The sequence below is a fragment of the Trichosurus vulpecula genome, chromosome 3 (assembly GCF_011100635.1).
Source record: "Trichosurus vulpecula isolate mTriVul1 chromosome 3, mTriVul1.pri, whole genome shotgun sequence".
NCBI classification, from domain to species: Eukaryota; Metazoa; Chordata; class Mammalia; order Diprotodontia; family Phalangeridae; genus Trichosurus; species Trichosurus vulpecula.
In genome coordinates this window covers 122,289,383-122,305,809 of record NC_050575.1, presented here as the reverse complement: position 1 = coordinate 122,305,809, position 16,427 = coordinate 122,289,383, and positions in this window count along the sequence as shown.

The following is a 16,427-nucleotide window of genomic DNA, read 5'->3' as shown; positions in this document are numbered from 1 at the left end:
CATCATCATGTCCTTACAATCAATCAATATGGCTCCACTAGCACTGAGTAGTTGAGGTGCACCATAAGTTTTAGGTCCATAAATAGCCATTTGGCATGATAAAAGTGGATTTTTCCTCTCCACATAAAACTGAATTTTATCTGCCTTCTTATTGAGCTAAGAATCCTACATCTGTCTAAGCTTTGCTTGTACTTTACTTTTGATGAAGTTAAATGCTGCCTTCTTAGAGATGGATGAATTGTCCTGCTGGTAAACCCTGTGGGATTCTTGTTTTTCATGTAGCAGCTTCTGAATTTCCTCAATCATTTTCATCAAATCAATCTTGATGTTTGTGAGGGCTCTGGCTCAGATGAGTAAATGCAGTACTAGACACCAAATCTCTGAAAACTGCCTGCTCTTTTTCTGCTTCCTGTTTGCCAATCATGTGTTGGCTCAGCTTTCTCTTCAAGTTAGAAATGAACTGCTCCCACTTGCAGAAGCATTCTAATCTGTTAACATTAAGTCTTTTGTAGTCATCTTGCCTTAGGTCTGATACTTTTGTTGAATGCCAATATTTAGCTTGGAGAGGATAAGTCTATGATCAGTCCAGCACTCTGTACCACACACATCCTGTCTGTATCTTCTCCTTAAAATTGCACAATCTATTAAATGCCAATGTTTGTCATGAGGATGCATCCATTAGGTTTTATTGCATTTAGGTAAACAGAAGACAATACTGGTGATGAGGTCATGACATGCACAAATCTTCAGTAGTAAGTGAACATTGCTGTTGTTGTTTCTGACTCCATTCCTCCCAGGGACTCCCTGCCATCTCTGGTAGTCTCTGTCCACTTATCAATTAAAGTCACCGCAAATTATAAGCTTATCTTCTTTTGGCACATTGATGATGAGGGTCTTTGTAAAATTTTCCTTTGACCTCATCAGGGTTCATCATGGTGTGGGCATATGCACTGATGATGGTGGCATGGCATTTTCTTGTAAGTGTCAATTATGTTGTCTTGAGCTTGCCATTCACTCCTTTTGGTAGGCATACAAATTTACTAGTTTTGACTGCAGAACCCATGCCAGCTTCACAGGGCTCCCTTTCACTTCAGCCAGTCCAGAAAAATGTGTATCCCACTTTGACTTTGGTAAGCTAGCCTTCATTTGCTAGCTTTGTTTCACTCAGGGAAGCTATTAATTCTATTGAAATAGGAACTTTATGAATACAATTACAAAATACTTCACACAAATAAAGTCAAATCTAAACAATTGGAAAAATATTAATTGCTCACGGGTAGACTGAGCCAATATAATAAAAATGACAATTCTACCTAAATTAATCTATAGCAGTGCCATACCAAGCAAACTACCAAAAATATTTTATAGGCTTTGAAAAAAATAACAAAATTCATCTAGAAGAACAAAAAGTTAAGCATATCAAGAGAATCAATGAAAAAGATGGGAAGGGAGGTAGTCTAGCCATACCAGATCTCAAACTGTATTATAAAGTAGTAATTATCAAAACAATCTGGTACTGGCTAAGAAACAGAGTGTGGATCAGTGGAATAGATTAGATACACAACACATGACAGTCAATGACCATAGAAATATAGTATGTGATAAACCTGAAGATCCAAGCTTTTGGTACAAAAACTCATTATTTGACAAAAACTATTGGGAAAACTGGAAAGCAGTAATGGCAGAAACTAGGGATAGACCAACATCACCATATATCAAGATAAGGTCAAGACAGGCATATGATTTACATATAAATGGTGATACCTTAAGCAAATTGGGAGAGCATAGAATATTTTACCTGTCAGGTCTATGGATAAGGGAAGAATTTAGGACCAAATAAGAGATAGAGTATTATGAAATATAAAATAGCTAATTTTGGTTATATAAAACTAAAAAAATTTTTGCACAACCAAAACCAATGCAACCAAAATTAGAAGGAAAATAGAAAACTGGAGAAATTTTTTTTCAACAAGTCTCTCTGATAAAGGCCTCATTTCTCAAATATATAGAGAACTGAGTCAAATTTATAAGAATACAAGTCATTCCCTAATGGATAAATGCTCAAAGTTCTCAGATAAAGAAATCAAAGCTATCTATAGTCATATAAAAAATGTTCTACATCACTATTGGTCAGGTAAATGTAAATTAAAACAGCTTTGAAGTACCACCTCATACCTATCATATTGGCTAATATGACAAAAAAAAGGAAAATGTTGGAGGGAATGTGGAAAAACTGGTATACTAATGCACTGCTGGGTAGAGTTTTGAACTAATCCAACCATTCTGGAGAACAATTTGCAACTATGCCCAAAGGGCTATAAAACCGTGCATACCCTCTGATCCAGCAATTCCACTGCCAAGACTATATCCCAAAGACATCTAAAAAAGCAAAAAGGATCTATTTGCACAAAACTATTTACAACAGTTCTTTTTGTGGTGGCTAAGAATTGGAAATCAGGGGGATGCCAATAAATTGGGGAATGGCTGAACAAACTGTGGTATATGATTTGATGGAATACTATTGTGCTATAAATGAAATAATGAGCAGAATGATTTCAGAAAAACCTAGAAAGCCTTACATGAGCTGATGCAAAATGAAGTGAGAAGAACCAGGAGAACGTTGTACATAGTAACAACAATATTGTATAATGGAGAAGTAGGAATGACTTAGGTATTCTCAGCAACACAATGATCAAAGATAATCCCAAAGGACTTAAGATGAAATACACTATCTGCCCTCCAGATAAAGAGGTGATGTTGTCTGAATACAGCTTGAAGCATACTACTTTCTTCCTTCCTTCCTCCCTTCCTTCCTCCCTCCCTCCTTCCTTCCTTCCTTTCTTCTTTTCTTCCTTCCTTCCTTCCTTCCTTCCTTCCTTCCTTCCTTCCTTCCTTCCTTCCTTCCTTCCCCCATCTCTCTTTCTCTCATACAAAACGATTAATCTGGAAATGTTTTACATGATTGCACATGTATAACCTTTATCGGATTGCTTACCATGTCAGGGAGAAGGAAGGGGAGGGAAGGATAGAATTTGGAACTCAAAACTTAAAAAAAAAGATGTAAATTTTTTTAACATGTAATTGGGGAAAATAAGATATTATTTAAAAATAAAAAAGCCGAATTACAAAAAAGATTAAAAAAAAAGAAGAGCATCTTTTGGGTTTACTGGATTTCATGTTGTTCATAAGCATACACATATTCCATGTACTGGTGGTGACTGGAATTAACTTTGCAAAAGGTTTTATACATTTTTTTAATGTTTTGATTGCATGGTGGGATTCCCGCTTGCTTTGGTAAGGAAGCCATGTTTGGGTGAGGCACCTTTTCTAGACCCTTCAACATGCCAGTAGGTGAGTAGTGTGGTCCTTCAAAAAGGCTGCCTAGATACCCAGGGGGCTGCCAATTCCCAACTGCTTCAGTCCAGTGAGAAGATGCTCCTATGCCCAGGACTACCTGTGTGCAGAGTTGTGACTACAGTTCCTAGTGTATTTTACCTGCTGCTTTGTCACTTGCCTGTTGTCACAGGACTTTGAAGTAGGCAAAAACAGTAAAATGGAATTGTGATTTATGCATAAATTGGATTTAAGTGGGGGCAGAGCTGCACTAAGTCATCAGCTTTAATCTCCCTTCCAGAGTCATCAAATTGCAGTGGTAAGACAAAAGTCAAAATAAGTGGTGATGGCTTGGGATGCAGTGGATTGCCTTGATGTTTTCAATGTCTAACCAACCTCTAAGAGATCCACAACACCTGCTTCAGCTGCTTTCATGGTCATTGGAACAAATTGTTCTCATCTTCCCATTCAGTCAGAATGGGGTTGACTCATGCTACCCCATGCTTGGAGTGGACTCTCTGCTAACTCACCGATGGATTTGAAACTCCTCAGTTACTCCCAACCTTGTTTAGCAGTCTGCTGAAATGGTTTATCAGGATGTGGCCACTGCATATACTACAGCTTCTTGGAGCCACAGGCAGAAATTGGGAGAACCAGGTAGACACCAAAGGTCAAAAGCAGCCCTGAAAAGAGCTTTGTGGTCCTCACACCATAGGTACCTGTCTTCCCTGAACACACTCTCTACTCCAGGTATCATTTAAGATAAATACAATTATATCTACAAGTTATTTTGACACATCCTGGTAGGAAACTCGTGTAAGCAATTCAGATCTTCCCATGTGGTACAAGTATATTTTTCCTTATGTTCACAGGATGTCACAATATTAATTATCCAGTAAGAAAGTACAGTCTCTGAATTGCTTACCAAGCAGCATTCTACTTGTGTCCTCAGCTCTACAGCCTTGTCAATTCCACTCAGGTACATGAGAGACAACTTAAAAGTCTGCAGTATCCACACTGACCACCAGAGGATGCTCTGCCTGAAGATTCATGGACTGTTCCTCAACCTACCCCCACACTTCCACTCGTTGACAAATTGAGGCTTCAGTACCACTACAGAAGAATTTAATTCAACTTCTCACTAACCAGACCTAGAACTAAACTAGGGGATGAAATAGTAAAATTCTTACAATATAAATTCTATGGTCTTTCCTAACTCATAACTCCCCACTTCATCTGGCTTCCTTCCTCACTTGTCCCCTTCATGTACTGTGGTTGCTATTCAGTCATTTCAGCATTGCCTGACTCTTTGTGATCCTATTTAGGGTTTTCTTAGCAAAGATACTAGAGCAGTTTGCCATTTCTTTCTCCAGCTTATTTTTATAGGCAGACAGGATTAAGTGACTTGCCCACAGTCACACAGCTGATAAGTGTCTGGGGCCAGATTTGAATTCAGGAGGATGAGTCTTCCTAATTCCAATTCCAGTGCTCTGTCCACTGTACCACTTGGCTACCCTTTTATGTATCTTACAACCATTTTAAACTAACTAGCTTACCCTACCCAAGTATATCACTCACTTTTTTACCTCTAGGTCCCTTATGTTCAAATATTTAAAAATTAACATATTGTGATCACACTGCTTATTGTATATGGTATATTGTGAAAGGAAATCAATCAAGTGATTTGACATGGTGATATTTGCCTCCAACCATCTCTCAAACGTCCTCCTATTTACTTGCCTGGATTTGTAGGTAAGGGGGATTCACACCCACAGCTTATGGAAAGAAATGATGGAAAGGAAAGTTCACAGATGATCTCAGGATCATGAGCTATCAAGGATGGAAAGCGAGAAAGGTAGTAAAAGAAATGTGTCCTCTTCTCCAGTTCACAAGACCAATGGAATTCAAAATAGATGGGAGTCTCAGCAACTTGGGATCCATTTTTCTTGTGGCTTGCATTTCCATTTCTATGCCAGGATCAGGATCTTTACTGAAGTTCTGGTCTCTCTGGCTGTCTCACTCACTAATTGTACATCTCTAGCTGTAATAGTGACCACTAAAGCCACAGGCCTGGTTGCTCCTATATACCTCATGGAACACTGGAAGTCTGGATCCAAGAGTAGTGACTTTTTGATCCTGTTGTCTCTGTGGAAACAAGAAATCCAAATCCAATATCAGAAATAGATAGGTCATGTCAGTCAGCCAACGAACCTTCATTAAATATCTTCTTATGTGCCAAGCATTATACTAAACATTGAGAATACAAATACAAAAAAAAAAAAAGAAATAGAGTCCTGGCCCTCATGGAGCTTACCATCTAATGGGGGCAGATAATACACAAAAGGAAGCCCAAAAGGGGGGAAGTAGAATGTACTCTGCATGGGGCGATGATAAAGAATCCAAAGGAGTACAGCTGGGTGAGAAATGAAAAGATGGACGGCCTAAGTGCTCTCATTAAAAGGAGGTTCTGGGAGGACCTCTGCATTCTGCTCCATAAACAGAAGGACCCTAGGAGGCAGAGGATACTGATGAGGTGTGAATATCAGAGCTGATGTGCAGGATGAGGAGGTTCCTGGGGCATGATAGAGAAATCATGTCCTTCCTATGATATTGCAAGCCTTCCAGTCTCAGAATAGACTCAGGGCAGGGAAGTTTCCACTGCCTTTTCTCTGTTCTAGGGGTAATCAAGGTAATCACATCTTGTAGGTTGTTTCACAAATTCTGTTCTGTCCATGTCCCTCTGAGTAAATTTCCTGGGCCTATGGGTTTTCACAGGGTTGGAAAAACAATGAGGCAGTGCTAGCTACATTGGGATATAATTGATATTGGCTTTGTGACTTGAACTCATTAAGGACAGCTAGGTATTCTTTCTGTTGCTCAAATCTTATTTTGCTGCTCTTTTCTCTAACAAAGTGAGCGGTCCTTGTACTGAAAAGGACAGAATAAAATTGGCTAATAGAGTGTTCATCTAAAGCCAGGTATCGAGATAGTAAGATAGCAATCTAGTTGCCATTGATGAATCCAAGTCACCAGGCCTTACATGCCTGTATCTGAAAGCTTTGGCAGAGGTGATTGATGTTCCACTGCCCATGATCTTTGAAAGACTGTGGAGAGTAGGAGAGGTACAGCAGACTTTAAAAGGACAAATGTCCCAATTAAAAAAAGGAAAATAAAGGGAATATTCTTAGAGGAACTTAACTTTGATTTTGCCAACATTTTAGAACATATTATTACATTGTTAAAGAAACGTTAATGGGCATCAAAAAAAAGAATCCTGCATGCCCTTCATCCAAATGAGGTAATTTTAGATTAACCTTGTTTTCCTTCCTGATAGGGTTACAAGACTGGTTGATCTGGGTGATACAGTTAAACTAGGCTTTAGGGAAATACTTAACAAACTCTCTCATGATTTTTTTTGTTTTTGGGAAAGAGGGAGATATGAGGCCTATATAATAGTGCAATTAGGTAGATGTGGAATTGATTGAATGGTCAAACACAAAGAATAGTCATTAATGTCAGTTTTGGAAGGAGGTTTCCAGTGGATTGCCCCAGGAACCTGTGCTTGGCCTTTATGTTATTTAGTATTTTTGGCAGCAACTTGGATTAAGGCATAAATGGCATGCTTAACAAGTTTGCAAATGACACAGAGCTTGGAGAGATAATGAACGCAATGGATGACAACCAAAATTTTAAAATATCTTTATGGGCTAGACCATTGGAACAAATCTAATAAAATAAAATCCAATAGGCGTGAGTACAAAATTGTATTCTTAGGTTAAAAAATTCTTCACATATATAGAGTGGGGGAAAAATGGATGGTTAGTCAGCACTCAATCCAAAAAAGAGCTAAGGGTTTTAGTAAACTTTAAGTTCAATTTAAGTCAATGTTATACAATAGCAAAAAAAAGAAGAAAAAGAAAAAAAAGTTAATCCAGTCTTAGCTTGTATTGAGCAATATAGTGTCCTGGACCAGGGAAGTGATAAGACCACTCTGTTATACACCAACCAGACCCTCACTGGAGTACTATATTCCATTCCAGGTGTTGCATTTTAGAAGGATAATGATAAGCTGAAGTGTGTTCAGAGGAGAACAACCCTGGTGGTGAAGGGTGAAATGAGAATTGATTGAAGAATCTGTGAATATTTAGCTTGGAGAAGTGAAAACTTAGTTTGACTCAGGAGGTTAAGAAGGAGTTGGTAGGAGAGGTGTTTTAAAGTATTTTAAGGGCTAGTGTATGGAAGAAGAAATAGATTTATTCTGCTTGGGCCCAGAGGACAGGACCAGGAGTATATTGTAAAGATGCAGATTTAGATGTGATATGAGGAAGAATCTCTTAAAGACTAGAGCTAACCAAAAGGGTCATGGGTCACCACAGGGAGTAGTAGATTCCCCTTTATTAGCAGTACTCTTCACAGACTAAGCTTCTTGAAAGGCTGAATGTCTTACAGCAAAAACTGAATGATCATTTTTGGGAACATTGTAGATTATTTTTTTTTCTTGTCCAGGTACAGATTAACCTAGATGGCCTCTGCCGTCCTTCCAACTTTATGATTCTATGATCCAATCTGTGGATTTGATTGACTATTAGTGATTTCTGGTCTATCAATTCTAGCCCAAAGAAGATTCTCTTTCATAGTACATACTAAAGCAAAATAAAAATCAAATAGCCCTTCCACGCTATAAATACCCATTATTATCATCTCATCCATGAGCAATGGTTTTATCTCTTCATTAGTACTCCAGAGCAGAGGGTAGAGGGAAAACAGCTTCTTACTAGAGCTCTCTCACAAATTCTGTCAGATACCTCTAAAAAAGTGAATCTGAGCAAATTTGAGAGAGTTAGAAGCCACTAGTAGACTGAATGTGGAAATTTCCAAGCCGGGAGAGTCTGCAGGGTTGACAGGATGAATCTGTGGACTGGGAGCGTGCCTGACACATGGAACTACAAGAGACCACACCAGAGCAGAACTCAGCTAGTGATCCAGGCTGGAGAGCACTGGGTGCATGAAACTGCTGGTGATCCTCAGCCCAGGATGGGAGTCTGTCAGAGTTATGGGAGGCAGCAGCACAGTACCTGTGGCGGTGAGAGCAACAACACCTGAGGCTTGCAGCCCACAGTCTAAAGGTTTGAAACTCAACTTCCTGAACTTCCAGGAGCCATGATGACCAGGCAAATGACTCTCATTCCTCCCTTCCTCACCCAGATAATACTCCCTTGGGAGAAACCCTGAAACAGAAGAGCCAGAAGTGGGGCTTCAGTAGCCAAACAGTGGGAGTTCCTGAGCCCCAGGGGGGTGGAGCCAGCAAGGGTCAATACCAGGAACCCAGAGGTGCCTTTGTACAACAAGGGGAAGTGGCAGACACCAGCACAGACAACTGCTGAGACCACCTATGCTGTAGCACAGCCCTTGGGGAAGAGGAGACTTCCAGCAGCTAGACTACCCCTCCCCCACACCTCACGAAGCTGGAGGCCATCACACACAAAGCCAGTAGCTAGGCACACAGTTCCCAGCACAAGAAGCTTGGGACAGAGCCCCCTGAGCCCTAGAAGCAGAGATCCATTTTAAATCCAGGAAAAAGATAACCAACATGAAGAAGCAATCTAGAAAACTGAGGACTATTGATTCTTTTTATGGAAACAGAGAAGATTAAAATACCAATCCAGAAGAGGACAGCACTGACACTATACCCACATCCGAAACCTCAGAAGGGAATGTGAACTTATCTCAAGTCCAAAAAGCATTCCTGGAAGAGTTCAAGGAGGATTTAAAAAACCAAATTAGAGAGGTAAAAGAAAAAATGGAAAAACATTCACTGATGAAACAAATCTTTACAAAGTAAAATTGGCGAAATGGTTAAGGAGGTTCAGAATATATTTGGAGAGAATAACTCCTTAAAAAGTAAAATTAATCAAATGGAAAAGGAGATACAGAAGCTAAATGAAGAAAATAATGTATTAAAAATTAGAGTTGGGCAAGTAGAAGTTAATGACTCTATGAGGCATCAAGAATCAGTCAAGCAAAATCTAAACAATGAAAAAATGGTAAAAATTATGAAATATTTGATTGGAAAAACAACTGACCTGGAACATAGATCTAGGAAAGTCAATCTAAGAAGTATTGGTCTACTGGAAAGCCATGATAAAAAATAGATCCTGGACAGTATCTTCCAATAAATCACTGCCCCAAGGTCCTAGAACCAGAGGGTAAATAGTCATTGAAAGAATCCACTTATAACCCCTTGAAAGAGATCCCAAATTAAAACTCCAAGGAATATTGTAGGCAAACTCCAGAATTATCAGGTCAAGGAGAAAATACTGCAAGGAGCTAGAAAGAAACAAGTCAAATATCGCAGAACTACAGTCAGGATCATGTAGGATCTTGCAGCTTCTACATTAGAAGACAGGAGGAATTGGAATATGATATTCTAAATGGCAAAGGAGCTTAGACTATGATGAAGGATCAACTACCCAGCAAAATTAAGCATAATTTTTCAGGCAAGGAGATGGACATTCAATGAAATAAGGGAATTCCAGACCTTCCCAATGAAAAGGCCAGCAGTCAATGGAAAATTTGATCTTCAAATACAAAACTCAAGAGAGACATAAAAAAGTAAACAGGGAAAAAACCCAAACCTTGTTATTCTCTTCATTAGTACTCCTTTTCCCCCTTATTTTAGATTTTAAAATAAATAAAAAATAAACAAATATTTTTATTGGCCTTTATATTCTTTTTGAAATAAAATTTTTATTGTAAATGTCAGATTTCAACAAAAATAAATCAAATATATAGAGAAATAAAAGAATTTAAATCTTGGGGCTAAACACGGTAGAACCAAATGAATTAACCAACATGCAGCCATCATATATTTACTGCATGCTAAGGACTGTGCTAAACTCTTCTATTGTAGATGTGGCAGAACCAACAAAAATCAAACTTCTGTAATCCTTCCCATAATATCTGGTCCTTGTACGATCTATGATCCCTTCTTATTATTTGTAAAAATATATGGTTTTATCAGAATTTTGGAACAACAAATCTTTTTTTGCAAAGAAAGAGAAACCTTCCTGGCTGATTCAAATCTTAGTTTTCATTGCCAGCCTCAGTCTATTTTGAAGTTTAGCAGTCCAAACACTATTCTTATGGGAGAGTACCACCCACACTCCTATATTTATTCTTGGTTACCTGTACTCTCTTCCATCCTCTCTACATTTATTTTAAAAATCATTATCCAATTTAAATGGTTTTGAATGCTTTTTGTCTTTATGTTTTTTTATATTTCTCATTCTTCTCCAAACTGAACCTTCCTTTGTAACAAAGAATAATAATTAAGCAAAAATATCCAATACAGAGGCTACATCTGTGAATGCATATCATATAACTGTTTCCCATCTCTCTGATGTAAGGGAGAAGGTAAGTCTCACCATCTCTTCTCTGGGACCTTTATTGGTTTTTCTGTCTCTCAGAGTTCAACTCAGAGATTACATTTTGTTGATGTTTTTGTAGTCCTTGTAGTCTCAGTTGTGTTTATTGTATTCTTCATTAGGTCATACAAATCTTCTATGTTTCCTTGAATTCTTCATATTCATCATTAATTATTGCATGATGATCATCTATTAAACTCATATAATAGAAGCTTAGCACAGTTCCTGGTACATAGTAGATGCTTAATAAATGTTTGTTGATTGATTGCTGTACTATGCTTTTTTCCCAGACATTCCCCAATTAATCAGAACCCATTTTGTTTTCAATTCTTTACTACCAAAAAAAGTGGTGCTCTATTTGTGTATAAATTGGACCTTCACTTCTATCCTTGATTTTTTTGGGGGGTATATATTCAGTAGTGAGTGGCTGGGTCAAAAAAGTATAGATAATTTAGTCAATATTATTGAATAATTCCAAATTGAGATAAAGAATGGTTGGATCACATGACATGCCCGTTTCCTCACTACTATTCTAACAAGGATTCCATTTGAAAAATTGTCAGTCTATAAATGATGAAAGGTAATCTCAGAGTTCTTTTATTTAATTTGTATTTTTTTTATTATTTGTGATCTGGAAGATGTTTATATGTGGTCATTTGTAGTTTGTAATTTTTTTGAAAACTTTTTATTTTTCATGTCCTTTCACTCCTCAGACCACTAGGGAATGACTCTTGGCATTACATATTTCTGCCAACTGACTGTGTTGTTTGGATATCAGACTTTTATTGGTGATATTGAATGCAAACAATGTTTCCCACTCTGCTGTTTCCCTTCTAATTCTGTCTTCATTAATTTTATTCATACAAAAGCTTTTTAATTTTATGTACTCAAAATTGGCAATTTTAACTTTTATTATGCTTTCTATTCCTTGCTTGGTTGAGAACTGTTCCTTTAGTTATACTTGTGAAAAAATACTTGATTTAATTCTCTTCTAATCTGTTTATATCATGACCTTTTATATTTAGGTTGAGTATTTACTCTGAAGAGTAGCTAGGTGACACAATGGATAGAATGCTAAACCTAGAGTCAGGAAGACTCCTCTTCCTGAGTTCAAATCTGGCTTAAGACACTTACTAGCTATGTGGCACTGGGCAGGTCACTGTTTGCCTCAGTTTCTCATCTACATCTCATCTGTAAAATGAGCTGGAGAAGGAATTAGCAAACCACTCTAGTATCTTTGCCAAGAAAGCTCCAAGTGGGGTCACGAAGAGTTGAACACTACTGAAAAATTACTCAACAAGAAATTCACTTTGAGCTAACTGTAGTATACAGTAATCTATGCCTTTAAAAAAATCTAAACTGATATATTGATGAAGTCCTTTTTCATCCAGACTGTTTTTTTTTCTCCCCAAGACAATCCTTACTATTTTTAGCTTCATTGGAATTGGGTCTAATTTGGTCTTTAAAATTTAATTCTTAATTACTTCTCATCCAATGCTCTTTCCCTGGATCACACTATCAAAGCTTGTGACTCACTGATGCAGACTTTGAGAATACTGGGTTACCTCTCCCTCTAACTGTACCCCCCAGTCCCTCCTTAGAAGGCATTGTAGTAGGACCTTAGTGGAAGAATAGACTTCCACTGACAAACAAGATTCGGCAGGATGTAGTAGTACAAAGAGCATGGAATTTGGAGTTCAAATATTTGGATTTCAGTCCAGATCTGCCACTTCATCTCTCCAAATCTGTCCCCATCTGTAAAATGATAATATTGATAATATTTGCACTCTCACTGAATTGTTGAGGAAATCACTTGATAAAATTTAAAGAATGACATTCATTAATCTCTTATTCATTCATTCATTCAACAAGCATTAATTAAGCACATACTCCATAATCAGTCACTATTCTAGGTGCTAGGAACACAAAGACAAAAAAAACAAAAACAAATAATCTCACCTATCAAAGAGCTCACATTCTATTGGAGGTGGCTAGGGATGTAAAAAGATAAACAAATACAAAAATATGCAAAGTAAATACAAAATAATTTTCCCAGGGGTAAACTAGCAATCAGAGGATTAGGTTAAACTTCATGTAGCATCTGGCCTTGAGCTGAGCCTTGAAAGAAGCTAAGGATTCAACAAGGTGGAGGTGAAGAAGAAGTGAATTCTGGGTATGAGTGACAACCTTTACAAACTCATGGAGGCTGAAGATGGAATGACTTGTACTGAGAATGGCAAATAGACAAGAGTGGCTGATATATAGATCATGTAGTGGAGAATAAAGTATATAATAAGCCTGGAAGGTAAACTGAAGCTTGGTTTTGAAGGACTTTACAGGACAGCAGAAGAGCTTGTATTTTACCAAAGATGCATATATAGGAGTTTGGGGGAAATGGAGACCCAGAGAAGAGCAATATCACAAAAACCCAGGGAGACAAGAATAGATAGTGTTAAGTCAGAAAGGATAAGGGCTATGGAAAAGTCATCAAATTTGGCAAATAAGAGATCATTCATAACCATGGTTTCAACTGAGCGATGAGGTCATAAGCCATTTCTCCTGGGCAACCCATTTGGATTTTGTCAGTTAAGTCCAACAGATGATCTTAAAACACTTTTGCATTTTTTCCCCAAAGACTTTTTAGAAACCCATCAAAGGAAGATATTGTCATAAATAAGTTATCAAAAAAAGAGTTTACTTAAACTGAGAATGTAGTCTCAAAGTCACAAAGAAATTATTCTGATGAGCTCTTTTCCTTGTGGACCTGACTCTCCTACATGAAATATCTCACTCTCAAAACATATCCCTTGGGTCATGTCCCACCACATGAATCTCTCTTCGTTCATCTCCATCATATGGAACAATCTAAGTAATTCCCAGGAAGACTTCTGCTACGAAGCTGACAAATCAATGTAGAGCTGGGCTGGCCTGACATCTGCACAAGGTAATCTAGTTGAAACCATTTTGATTAGACCTCTGAACCGTTCTTTCCTGTTGCTCTGTGTTGATTTCCTGAGTCTGCTACCTACATATGATTTTGAGAAAATGTGTGTGTGTGTGTGTTTCCTTCTGGAAAAAACAAAAACAAAAACTGCAAGCCAACTCCTTGGTTGTGTACTGATATTGTAAATAATTGACCATAAAGATAAAACACTTGGGCTGGATAGAGGCCAGGGCTTCCTTCAATACCACCAGAATAAATCTCTCTGCACGGGAGGCCGGTGCCATAGTGGATTTTGCAAGGCCATTAAACTATCACTGCAGTTCAGGCATTAGTTGGAATAAATTGTTTCTGTTTGTGTTTGTTACCATTTCTTAGTAAAACTAATTAAGGAACTAATTGATTGTTTTGTTGTTCTACTAATTAACTCCATATGGTGCACATTTCCATGGAGATACAGTATGAGTTATGGGAAGTTCTCTGATTTAAAGTGTCGTTTCTGGGTTAGGGGACAATTTTTTAAAATTAAGTATCCTTTGGACTTGCATTTCTCTTCATCCTTTTTGTGCATGGCTCCTCTGTTATTGCTCTCCCCCGTATCTTCAAAAGAAGGATTTGGGGACATTGGTGCCAAGCAAGAAGGGCCAACAGGTGGCTAGGCAGAGGCATCAAGACAGATGCCCTCAAAGATCTGGAAAATGGAGATTTGAGAAATCTGGACGCAGACGCCCCCCCCCCCACCTCTGGGAGCAACCAGACGTGCTTCGCTAGTTTTAGACTAATTACACTGCTAATGAGCACAAGCCAGTGGTTGCTATGGCAACGACTGTGGACGTAAGGCCTCACACTAGGCTGCTGTAATGGACACCCATGGGAAGGGGGCTTTTCCAGGCTTGTGAACAATTTTAAAACTTTCCCATTCTCCTCCCTCCTTCAACAATTTTCCCTCAAGGCAAGTCACTTTGAGGAGAAATTTTCCAAAGGATTTGTTTTTGGGGTAGAACTGAGCAACTAAAGCTGACCAAACCCTCAGTTCAGAACACGGGTACTATAAAGAACTGTGGACCGAGATCACAAAATATTGAATGTTAGAGCAGAAGAGACCTTAGAACAAAGAATATTAGAACATACAATTATAAAGTACTAGAGCAGCAAGGGTTCTTAAACAAAGGACAAAAGCGGCCAGAGAAAGAACAGACATTAACAACCATCTACTCAGACACTTTTACCTTATAGAAGAGGAAACCTCCTGGCCTGCAAAAGTGGCTTGTCTAAAGGTACACAACTAATTAGAGAAAGAGCTAGGTCTTGAATCCAGGTCTCCAGAGCTCTTTCATTATTTTGATGTTTTAGTTCACTTGTTTCAGACAATATATAGCTTCTGTTTTACGTTGAACTATCACTGAACCCGATTATTCAGTGAAAAATATTTTGGTTCAGTTCAGGGCTCAGCAAATTAGTACCATTAGTTCCAGTTTGGGTTCACAGTTGGAAGTCCATTCACATCTCTGGTTTGGAGGGATATAGACCTTCCCTGACGACAGGCAAACAGTCAAGACCTGACACTAACTCACAAATAGGTTATGAGTTAGAATGTAAATGTTCAAACCCCAAAGAAGTGACCTGTGTTAAGTGGTTTAATATAGACCATTTCCAGGAGCTCATGAATTCTGTATTACAGCGAGTTGTTCCATGACACTGCAATTGTCTTCCTAATAATACAGTCCCCAAAGTATTTATCACCACAACTCGGGCAGAGAGAGCTGATAAATCTTGGTTGCCTAAGGACTAAGCCTCTTGCATCTTACCTCTCCTTAACCCTTCCTAGACCAGGCAGTCCCCTTTCTACCTAGGGAGGAAAAATACTGAAGTTTTCTATAAAATTCGCAGAATGTTAGAGCTGTGAGGGACCTAAAATATAAGAGTTGGAAGGGATTTCAGAGTATAGCATATTAGAGCAAAGGGCATAGAATTGAATGCTAGAACAAAGAATGTTAGCAATGGAAGAAACTTCAGAGAGGATCTAGTCTATCCTCTCACTGCCTTCTCATTTAACAGAGGAGAAAACTGAGTTTTAGATGGGTTTAGTGACTTGCTCCAGGAAAGTGGCTAAAATGTAATAGAATCAAATTTATGCCCAGTCCTTCTGACTCTTAATCCAATCCTCTTAAAACCACAAGATCTCAGCAAGGTGATTTTGCCTTTTTTTTCTTTTCCTTTTCTCTCTCTCTCTCTCTCTCTCTCTCTCTCTCTCTCTCTCTCTCTCTTTTCTTTCTCTTTTTCTTCTTTTCCATATCAAATAGCTGGTCATAACTGAATGACTGAACAACAAAATGTGCCATAGCCTACTTGTACTCACCATACTACTCTCTATTGCTCCTTGTTATAATTGGATTAATGGAGAAGAAGGGAGAGGAAATAGCAAGGTGGGAGAAAAGTGTAGGCAAAGGTTTGAAGGTGAGGGTGAGTACAGAATGTTTTCTGGAAGATAAGGAGAAGATGTTGTCTATAAGAGAAGAATCAGTGTTGAAGAGTTGTGGAAAATAAACTTGTCTAGGTCATATGGAAACAGATTGTAGAAGGCTTAGAATTCCAGATCAAAGAACACAATATGCTAAGAGTATATAGGAGCCATTATAAAATCATGATTTGGGAACTATTGTCCATGCTTGATTCCAACACTTAACTCATTGCATGACTTTGGACAGACCATGTTCTTCTTTTGGGCC